At 37.4% G+C, this 12,070-nt stretch overlaps 1 protein-coding gene across 2 annotated transcripts in view; it reads right to left on the minus strand.

Annotated features, from left to right (window-relative positions):
- LOC112451711 (cAMP-specific 3',5'-cyclic phosphodiesterase, isoforms N/G) overlaps positions 1-12,070 on the minus strand; it is a 315,563-nt gene that overhangs the window by 253,821 nt on the left and 49,672 nt on the right. Inside the window, exon 1 of one of the 2 annotated variants that reach the window (XM_025011530.1) lies at positions 4,041-4,652. The exons of the other annotated variant lie outside the window; for it this stretch is intronic. The gene's annotated coding sequence lies outside the window, so the exon portion shown is untranslated. Of the gene's footprint in view, positions 1-4,040; positions 4,653-12,070 lie in introns of those variants that run through there. 2 annotated transcript variants of the gene reach the window in all.

Here is a 12,070-nt window from a genome sequence, read left to right on the forward strand (position 1 = left end):
GTATATGCGGACTGATATTATTTCTTAAATACGAAAAAAAATGGTTTTATTATCACACACACTAATCGTTAAATTGGCCAAATAATCACATGATTACTCGAAACTGTGAATTGAGTAATTTCTCGTTAACCTTATTCCAAAAATAATCGCGGCGACGCAGCACTCGGATGAAACCATGTGGCATTGCGTGACATTTGTTTCTGCCGAAGATACATTCTGCCGAAGTTGCATCAGTGTCAAGACTGTCCTTGTTCCTTGTCTTGTTCCTAGGCTTTAAAATGACATTTATCTGTCGACAACCAATGGCATTTTCTTCGTATACAGATTGCATCTCTGATACATTCGCAGCTATTATCGAATTTCTCGATGACATTTCCGCCTCACGATGAAAGTCGGTTGAATACGACAGACCATAGGATTTTAAACAGGTTTTCAAGACTCACATGTAAATGGCTTGGACTATCAATAAAGTAGTGATAAATGATAGTGACTTAACTTTTCTTTAATATATGCAATATCGTTTGCAAATATCGTCCCAATGAAATACCTAACTGTCAACAAGTTCATGAGAAGTTTAATTTAACGCGATACATTCTTCAATATGTGGCAAGGTACAAAATCATACGCGTATATTAATTAGCAGAAATTAGTGCAATCTGAATGCTTCTAGAAAACGACCGAATGTTTATCCCTTCTTTGAAATTCGTTTTCATTCAAATTATTTGCTGAAGCTATTGTGTGTGCCATTGTTGTAACTTCTAACAAAGTATCACTTCATGCTTACGTATAAATGTACATACATATATACGTATTAATATATTCCACAACAATAATTTACAATAACTAAACTAATTCGACTTGATCTGATTGCATTCTTTACAATGCAATTCTTTTAATACCGCCAGAATGTTAAATTATAAATCATAACTTACAAAAATCAAAAGCAAAATAGAGAAAGGAATTTATAATGTATGCGATGTTATACACAGATAATTCATATAGTTGAAGTACATGGATCGGCAAATATCATGCCGCACGTCCGCTTGTTCTGCACGATAGAAAGAATCTATTTCCTCTTCCATTCACACGAAAATATAACGATTTCGAGTCACGAGACAACAAAACAAGATTATACAGGAGATATTCTCACTCGAAAGCGCACGGATTGATGCAAAATTCCCTTCGGAGATTTTTAGAGATAAAAATAAAACCTGAATATGCGTATAACTTCGCCGGATTCTGGAACGGTGAAACTTGCGCAACAAGAAAATGCACGCACACTGCAGTTTTACAACAGGTGCTCGTGAGATCCCCGGCTCTATCATCTCGCGCCGCATCCGCGAGTTATACAGACTTGACGAACGCCGTCGAATGAACGTTTGTTTCACTTGCAACCGTTTCATTTGCAACCTGTCGATATTGTGCATTCTATACATAGCTTATACAAAAGTATAAGCAACAATAGCCGTCCCACGCAAAAATTAGAACCTGATAGAAGTCTGCCATCGTTACGGACTACCGCGAGTAATAAATTGATGAATCTAAATATTGATCATCTATGTGCATTTGCGATTCCCGTTACTAACAGATAGATTGTGTTACTAAATTATTGCAATATCTGTATCGATTTTACATGTATTATATATATAAATTATAATTTCAATTCGAAATTCCTAAGCTACATATCATATTCATAAACGCTCATTTAGCGCATAAGAATTTTATTGCGAGATGTCTCTTATTCGCACACTACTAAAGTGAAGTCAATTTCGCAGACAATCGGGTCGCAAATCTCACCGCGGAAATACAGAATGCAATGCACACACGAATGCGCGGGAAAGCGGTACTCTTGTTTCGCAGATGGGCGACGAAGAACGCTCTGGGGATGATGGGTGAACGAAATTTAATAGAGTGACAAAAAACGAAAACAGGCGCGAAAATAAGGGAAAAAAAATTTATAAAAAAAGACAGCTACTTGCATAGTTATAAAAATTTTAGATGAACAATAAACGGATCTCTTACGCGAGTCTGTGTAAAATGCTTACTGTAATAAAACAATTAATGTTTAACAGAACAATTTGCTTAAACATCTAAAAATTATAAATAAAAATACATCCGTGTTTCATCTCTTATTATTACAATTAGTTAAAAGCTTTAAATAATAATTTGAGAATAAAAGTCTCCTGCAGTTGGAAATAATTCACCTACGCGCGACATTATCATACCGCGTGTGTTTCAGCGAACGGAAAAATAATGGTCCCGCGAAAACAACTTAAATGTGTTTCCGTCGCTTTAGCGAAAAGTTTGAGATGATAAAACGTGAGAAAACTTGTCTATCGTTCATCGGAGTCAACGCGAGTTACTAGATAGAAAAATCGATGCGAAAATCGAGTTCATATCATAATTTATAATTGCAAATCTGATGGATGAAAATAGTCTGTCAGTCTGAGTTTATTACAACAATTTCATTAAGATAATATCTCGTGCGTTTTAATAACTAAAATTAAACATCGAATTAAATGTTCCTGCCATTCTCTCAGGATCTTCTTATCTAGTCAATCTAAATAATTAATGCAAACGCATCTTTTTGGATTAAACAGGAAATGCATAACGCTCAGAGATTTAGTTTTGTCTAAAGTGTGCAAAATATGCTCGCGAAATAAAAGCACGCGATAATAATACCGCATCCACTGTGTTTGAAAATAAAACAGATTGGTGTTTGCAAAATTAGTTTGTTTATTATTTCAAAGTCTCGATGATGCAGGGGACCATTAAACTTTTGCGCAAAACCCGAGGCGCGTACGAAATATTATTGTGAAAAAGAACACGACCGCCCATTTATCTGGCTTTTCAGAAATGGGAAGCTACAAACGCCTATTCTGCTGAGCGTATCGCAAAATTGTCGCCGCGAGCGTTTTTCTTTAACAAAATTAAAAAGTTCATCATCGAAGGATTCAGTTCTACTAACAAGGTTACGAGCGTCCATTAAAGTAATCGATCTCCCGAATAAATATTTCAATACCTTTACAAGGGCGTCCTAAACGAAATCTCATACCGCGCGAAGTAAGGAACGAAACGAAGCGTTTCTGCAACGCAATCACTTTCTTTTCCGATTTTCCTTTTAACACCGCGTGAATAAAAAAAATGGAATTTAAAAGAAAGAAGATCTGTTAATCATAATCTATTTCTTTAATACCAATGGAAAAAGATATTATAGTCCATAATCGAGAGGCGTCGTAATAAAATGTGCATCAAATCGTAAAAAAATGTCGTAAAAAAATTTATGCAATTAAGAAAAAATGACGAGTTACCTTTGAAACTGTCGATATGTAATAATAAAGTTTATGATCCTACATTGCAACAAAAGATCTAAAAGAAATTAGTTTTCGTTCTCCCCTTTATTAGACTTCCTTTGAAATCAAATGACCGATAAATCAGTTCATTTGATTTGATCTCACCTAATCGTTCGACAAAAAGTTGAATATCGCGGCACGTTCTCTCGCCATTTATCACAGATACGGAAAAAACGTTAACTGCTAGTAATTTTTTAAGTAAAAGTCCATGAAATAGCGTGCACAAATATTCATGTTACGAGAAAGACCTGTTCTGTGTTATGTAAATAAAAGATCATCGAATTCTTTTTACTATATAAACTAAAAATATATTCGCCGCACGCTTGCAACATTCGCACACGGCAATACACGTCAAAAAGGAAAAGCTCCCATTATCCCATACACTCTTAGCGCTTTTGTTCTCCCTCTAAAAGCAAACGGGCAATAAAATTCGTTCTATTTCCCTTCGTGCTGATTTAACAAAAAAAAAAGTCAAGTAAAAATTTTCTGGATCAGTTGTCACAAAGGCAGAAAAATCGAATTGTCTGATTGATGTTGATCAGAAATTTACGATAGCGTTCGTACGCATTGTTGTTACGACAATGGCACGTAAATTTGCACAAGCGGTGATGGATAAACATACGACGAGCCTCGATAAAGCATCCACCTCTCTCCCGGCGAGCATAACGCCAATAGCGTCAATACTACCTAATAGCGTGGAACGTTCTCTCTTCTATTATTCACAACCGGCGCGTCCGCCGCCGTCGCACTCGGAGACAGCACTCGCGGGCACTCCCGTGAGGAACATGCCGAAAGAAACCGAGCAACCGTCGGCCATATCCTCGCCGGTTGCACTCTACATCGAGCACGCGATTCTAGCCTCTTCCCTATCACACCCGAGAGAGATGCGTCTTCCGCTACATATCATCCACTATCGGCCCACTCGCGACGCACATGAACGTAGTACCGCTCGCGTTGCACCGGTAAATTGGAACTCGAGCGTATTGAAGTGCATAAAGGAAGATAGAAAGACAGACAGAGAGAGAGAGAGAGAGAAACAGAGAAAGAAAGAGAGACAGAGAGAGATAGGAGAGAGGAGAGGAAGAAAGACAAAGATAGATAAACGAAGCGTACGTGAGAAACGGTGAAAAACGGAGAGGCTGGGAGGAGACAATGGAGGGGTACGTAGCGAGAGATGCAAATGGCCAGGCGCGCGTTTCTCCCGTCGACGAACGTCGGAGTGTGGCCTCGGCGTTAACCGGAGCCGAGGCGATGTGCTCTCGTACGCCTTCGTCGTATTGACGTTGACGGCGGCCGAGACCCAACTGACGAAAGGGTTCTCTCTCTCTCCGGCGGCGACGCCGCGCCACAGTGCCGTAGCATCCGGAAAAGCGGCGGATTTTCCGAGTACCCGAGCGATGTCCGAGGAGGGGTGGCGGGCATCTATGCTACCGACTACCACCGCGACTACCCTCAGCGCCACTACTAGTATTCCGCGGACCGGCGGTGGGTCCGCAGCCCTGGCTGTTTTGCAAAAATTAGGTCACCCGCACCCACCCCTTCACGTATCACCACCAACGGTACGGTATGGTTCACGCGGATGCATGTGCGGCGTCTCTTCCACTTCCCTACATACATATTCTCTTTACGTCTATCTCTATCTATCTATCTATTTACCTATCCACTCATCTATTTGTTTGTTTATCTATCTATGTGTATCTATATCCACTTATCTGTCTATCGATATGTCTATGTGGCTATTGTATATTTTGTTGTACTTCCATTCTCGACGCATGACACTTTTTTCCCACCGATCTCGTCCGGTAGACCAGTATGCGATTGTCGAGTTGCATTACCACTGAGTTTCCATCAGTGTTTCTACCTCTGGTATACCTTGTCACCATAAATCGATAACAGTTGCCCTTTCGCGTGATAAGATGGAGAGCAATGGAGAGTAAGAAGGATCCACGCGGAATACCGGTAATGGCTGTGACTACACGCAAACTCCAATTCCTATTTTACATTTCTATTTTGTTCGTACCGATATAAATGTGTTAGGTCACATATTTGTAATTCAAATAACCTTACAGTGTATATAACTATAACATTAGATAATAGATATAAAACGTTAACGATATACGAAAATAGCCAGTAGCCAGAATACTCGAAAACGCGGTCTTTTCCACTGGAATACAAAAGCATACGATATGTCCTTGATACGCAAATATTTGATATTATGTTATTTTTCTCCATTCTCCAGCTGTAAGTCATGATAAACCTCACCCTTCTATCGCAACTGTATTTTTAATCACATTTTATATAATCCCCTTTTTGCTACGTTCTCGTCGATTAAACGACGCGACGGAGAAATATATATCTGCAAATATATACACATACGCATCCTGACAGAGTTAATTTCTTTGCCAAGCCTTTAACGGACCAATTACATTCATCCGCGATAAACGATCGAGCACAAAGCAGCAAAGTTTAATTACTTTCGAGAGCGATATTCGCCGACTCGCAAATCGGTTCCCTGCTAGATGAAACGTTGTGTTTGTCTTAGGTGTTTATGCGCGGAGTTTCTTTTGAAAAGGCGATTCAATGAAGCTATTCAATTGCGCACAGCTTATATGCTACACTCTTCAAAAACTATACCTACAAGTTTCAAAATTCAATATCTATAATTGTAGAACGAGGTTCATTATTCTAATTAGTAGTCGGTATAAAATGTTATTTAATCATCGTAAAATATCTCGAAATGAAAATGAGTAATTTGCGTTATTGAATATCGGCGCAGATTTCGGTAAATTTATTGAAAAAAACTAACGGGCGCTATTTGCGCAGATAATTAATTAGCGTTGCCTTTCGATATTGTATACCAAATATAATATTTGCTTTCATTGTTTTGCCGCGCGCATAAGCTATAGATTGTAGCGTTAAAAATTTCTGTAGAGGGAAATCGACTCTCACACGTATCGACTGCCACATATCGCGCTGATATTTTCCATAAAACGTTTCCTTTTATCCAGAATCAATCCCAAGGCAATACTGTATGCCATAAATCATAATGTCATTGTCCGTAAAGAATAACAGTTATCGTGGTTTTATCACCCTCTCTTGAATTTTTGTCCGAAGCGAAAATTATTAAACATATCAAATTAAAATCGTAATACGAAAACCCATTATCGTGTGTTAATTTTTGTTTTAACTTAAATTACCTCTTTTTGTTGCACTATCATAATCAACTTAAATTTAATATATCTAAACTTTATAAATACATAATTTTTGCTATTGTCGCTAATGAACTTTGCCGTTTTACACTCTTGTTTCAAATCTCACATAAACTTCATCCAAGCACAAAGCCTCGTCTCTCTTCTCTCGCGCTGAATATATCCCAGTCATTTTATCCCATTGTTACAAAAACGATTGACTCTGAATATTATATTCTGCTTCTCGTTATCGCTTATAATAATTAAATCCTTTATATTACAGGTTGCACAAAGATCGGAGCGATGTTTTTAGCGTAATATTCCTTCCACTATTCCCAGTTAACCGCCGCAATAATGAATATTGAAATGTCGAAGTAAACGTGAATGGCGAAATAAACAAACTCTCTGATCTAGAACACAATGTGCGGACTGAAGCTTTAGCTTCGCTAAAAGCAGATGCGCGATGCATTAAAGTGCATACTAGAACGCGAGAAGAGCGTTTTGGAAGCTCGAAAACAACCCTATGGTAATTTATTGATCGCAAGTCGATATTTCAATACGACGCATCGGGCAGTACCTCGACCTGCATCTCAATCCTCGTCCCGTAGTGATTACAGACGAGTATCGGATAATTGGACAATTAGCGTGCGCGCGGTCAGTTTAGCTGTTAGAACCGTCAGTGTCACTTGAACAGAAACGATCATTTCGTACGTGACTGCGTACTTGACTGCGTACGTGACATACTGATGCACATATAACGCAGCACACGCCAACTGTCATCTACATCGATAAATGACCATTCAAGTGTTATAAGTAGCGTCTTATTTGACCAATTAGCCTCACGATTATTTCCGTGTAAAAGAACAATCAGGTGTTTGCAGTACATTTTTAAACCTGAAAATTTTAATTTATAACATCTGATATATGTACTCTCCGCATAAAGAATAAAGAAATAATTACGCTAAATATTTTATTGCGGCGCGTAAATGTCGACATAATTATTTCAATCTTGTGTTTTTGTCACACCAAATCTATATATTTGTTTCTTTCCTATTTTCATTATATTGGTAGCAGAATAATTGGAAGTAAATATCGCGAAAGATTTTTAATAAACTATAACAAACGAATACAGCATGCGAAAACCAATCAACTTTGCCGTCCGTCGTTTGAGTGTCGGTACGCTTCAAAATTGAATCGGGCTGATTACTACAGGCCGACCGGACTGACGCTTTTCTATATTTCAACCCCGATTTCTCATCCACTTTAGGGTTTCTATTAGATTGACTTCATGCTGAAAACGTGAAAGATATGAGAGTTACCGCGTGATTCCATGCGGAATTCCCGTCGTCATCATCTCTCTCTAATATAAGAGATATTATACGAGAATAAAGGCCACGGCCCACCGATAAAAACCGACACTAAGCCCCAGACACGTTTTTTTACGACGCCAAAGAGGTAGAAGCATTACTTCTTTTTTTACGATACTGCCCCTTTTTATGATCGTAGCGTGTTTCTCATTGTAACACATTTATTCATTTATTTATTTGTATCACTAACACAAAAATGGATTAATTTGAATTAACGCGTGTTTTCAATTTCTTTCACTATTATTATTCGTATTTAATCTTCGAAACATCACACAAAAACGTGGAAAATTTTTCTCAAATAAATCTCTATTTTTTCGTTCGTCGAGGATGAAATTATTACGTTTATTTGTTGGGGATCGCTCACGTTACGGATTTTACGTCGACATAGCAAAAATAATAAATAAAAAACTAGGTAATATATTCATTTCTCGAGCGCATTGTTTATATTTCGTTATATTTACTAAATATTAATCTCTCAGTAATGTGCGATATGTTCTGCTCATCAAAAAGTTAAAAATTACACAGATTTAACCGAGAAAATTACGTCAAAAAGTAATATTGACGAATCAATTTTCCACATGTATCGATATATATCACCTGACTCAATGAAGTTTATACCGTATGTTCCTGAAAGGGCAAACCTCCCGATATTTCCGTATATGTTCTAACCTGACCAGAAATAGAGATTACTTAGCGATTTTGCCGACAGCAATTTATCGATATATTGGCACGCAACTTGTCCGATAATAAAGAGTAAATAAAGACTAAAATAGATTATGCTCTCGTCGTTGCAAGAAGGACTCCATAAGAGGAGTGGTATAAGCTCAAAGGGTCGAACGAGAATGAAAATAATGCACAAAATAAACTCCTTTTGCTACAATAATATTGCAGCAAAAGCTTAATAAATGATTACTTACGTTCTCAAAATACTGTCTTGTGACAAACTATTACGACAAAATTTCCTTGGTTGATAAAGTTCCGTGATTGTTGATTCGTGCAAATTTACAGAAATTGTATAAAATAACAATTACAAAATATAACCGATAATTTGCGCACATTATCAAACGGCATATTACAGAACAGCTCGAGTGGAGCTGTTCGGGCGCAACACCGACGAACATGTACGGCTTCCAAATCTCAACGAACGTGGGCTCGTTAGTGATATGATGTAACGCGTAATTTGCGCGTAATTGGCGAGATGTAATAGATCATTAGAGTTGTTCGCCTCAAGCATACAATGTAAACTCAGGCTAGGCGTAACAAGTTGGTATACATCTGGAACAACAGGATGTTTATACATAATGCATATACGGTGGGTAAGTTGAGGTGATCCGAAGTACTTCGCGCACAATACAAGACATTCGTGTCTCAAGTGGCTGAAATTCTTTCCCCTCTTCCGGGAGAACTCGTTCCCTCGCCAGAACGTGATCTGCGAAATATTCTTGTTGCCGGTGGCACATACGGCGGCGCATATGTGACAATATACACGCCACGTCTCGCTACGAGAGTATCACGGGCCACCTAGCTACTGGTACGAAATTTATTTTGCAACCCGACGGAAGATTGATACTCCTTCGATGACTCCATGTATCACATTACTCGCGCACATTTTTCTAACATTCAATATATAACGACATATTGCCTTACATTTCATGTTACCAGTTACGAGGATACATATAAGTTTCCGAAGAATGTGTCATCATTATATATCTCGGCATATTCAACAAATGTGCCGTGTTTTTTTTTTCAAACAATTTTAATAATATTATCTAGAACTATTCTTGGTTAAGTATAAATGTCTTTTTTATATTATAGATAAAATTAGGATTTTAAAAAGCAGTAGATTTATATCAAGATTATTTAATTCAGATAGCTAGTACAGCTTGAAATTTTGAAGTTTCAGGTTTTTTAAATCATATTACTTTTTATTATTATTATTAATTGAGATGGATTAATTTTAATACGGTATTGCGGAATTCTCATCTTTTTACAATTTATGTGACTATTTAATTATTTGGTTAAATCTTAATTAAGCAACAATAGATGATAATATACTACGTCATAAAATGAATCAATCAACTTCAAAAATATTTATATCCCTAAAATATGAAGAAATATGAATATACTGAGCACGAAAAATCTACAGAACAAAATGACATTGTCTCACACATACACGTACAATCATGGAAGACAGATATTATTCAGAACACGATTGAATCTGTTAAACGGATATGTCATTCTGTCGTAAGGTAACATGGCAATGTGAAGATGATTACATGTATAAGAACAGGCGGAATAGAAACCTAACTGTTCCTCCGCAGGAAATTCGAAAACGTTAGCCAGCGGAGGACACCTCTGTACTTTCAATCAAATCGAGGTTGCACTGGAAGCGAACTGTAATTTGATTTCTTTGCACGTGCATGAATAAAACATTTCAGGGAGGAATTAATAAAATAAAACAATTAAGGTACACGCACAAATTAAAGAGACAGAATGTTGCATATTGCTAAAACTCTTACATTTCTAAATAAAACATTGTAAAAATATATATCTGCAGAATAAATAATAAAAATAATGTAGGACGAGCCGCAACTAACCGATATGAGTCGCTTTATTTCTAGAGAAGATTATTTTCAGGACCGGGTCAAATTTGCATCGATTTCTAATTCACTCTGGATATTTTGCATAGAATTCCAAGCGTATTCATGAAAACCACCAAGACTGCTTTAACGATTACCTCGCTTTTTATGATCGGCAAATGCAAAAAGTGATGGCTTTATTCTTCCATCCTTTTATTCAACGTAAGAAAAAGAACCGGAAAAGATAGGGAGAAGAGGGAGAAAGCGAATGGAAATTGGCATTGTCAATGAACGAATAACGATCCAAAGAAAAAAAATAAAATGAATTTCAGTATAAAACCCGTCAATTTTCGCCTGCAGATCGATATTCATTGAGAAGCCATTTCAAAGTTACGGAAGCTAGATTTATTACGATTTGTAAACGTGCTTTAAGCACATTTTGCCTACCAGATTTGCTCATTTTTATACGTATAGTATAGAGTGTATTGTGCAAAAAATAGAGCCGATTATCCTAATAACAACCAGTATTTTATGAAATGTGTGAATAAAGATATAGAGAGAAAGCGTGGTATTGTGTTTCAGTAGAAACGGACGTTACAAGCCAGACATAGATACAGGAGATCACAGCCATAAATATCAGTTAAATTTAACAAAGATTTAAGTGATTCTCCACATCTTTCTCTATGAACAACGCTTGAAATAGACAAAGAGTTAGTTAAACTCCTTTAACTAATATTTATTAGAACGCACATGTATTCCCCGTGTGTCTGACTCAGTCGTTTATTTCCACTGAAACGTAATAACGCGCTCTCTGCGTTATCATTGTGTACCCTGTCCAGCGAGATATATGTAAAGTACACAGATAAAACGCTTGTAAAACGCGTGTCAACCCACACATATGTATGTTAAAAATTTCAAAATGACGCAAACGTGTCGGTGAAAGTTCCAGCCGCGAAAAGACGGACTTTGTGTGAAAAGACAGCCCGTGGTCGATATAGAAAGGAACGCTTGCGCGTTTCGCTTTCCTCCTCCGCCGTGCGCTATTATTCCACCGTGCGGATTCACGCGCGCGTCACTATAGGACCCGGCAATTGCATCCCGAAATTACATTTCGAGTGCTGTAACTGCTGAAACTCGCGAGCGATACGAGGGCTATCGATAGGCGCAATCCAATTTTAACGAAAATCGATTTCGAAGTACGTATAATGAGATTTTTAATGGACTGCCGTGGATGTAATCCTAGATCTCGTAGACTTCATATTCGAAATCAGGAAATATCATACATTTTCATATCAAAAGCAGAAGTATTGGAGAAAAAAAAAGGAAAACGCGGAAATACGGGAAAGCAGTAAAAGTACGATGATAAACGACTTGTAAAAAAGAACCGTTCTCTCATTCTATGGTAGACGGAATCCTTTCTTTTCCCATCTTTTTTTTCTCCACCCTAGGTATTTCTTCTTAAACTGTTTTATTTCATCATTTATTTCACAGATATCATGTATGTCAAACGGTTGATAATGTGCGCGATCAATTCGATTTTAATTCGAAAATTGCTCTAGACAACTGCTCGATTAAGCCGTTGG

Source organism: Temnothorax curvispinosus, unplaced genomic scaffold, assembly GCF_003070985.1.
Source record: "Temnothorax curvispinosus isolate PA1 unplaced genomic scaffold, ASM307098v1 QBEX01002454.1, whole genome shotgun sequence".
In the NCBI taxonomy this organism is placed as follows: domain Eukaryota; kingdom Metazoa; phylum Arthropoda; class Insecta; order Hymenoptera; family Formicidae; genus Temnothorax; species Temnothorax curvispinosus.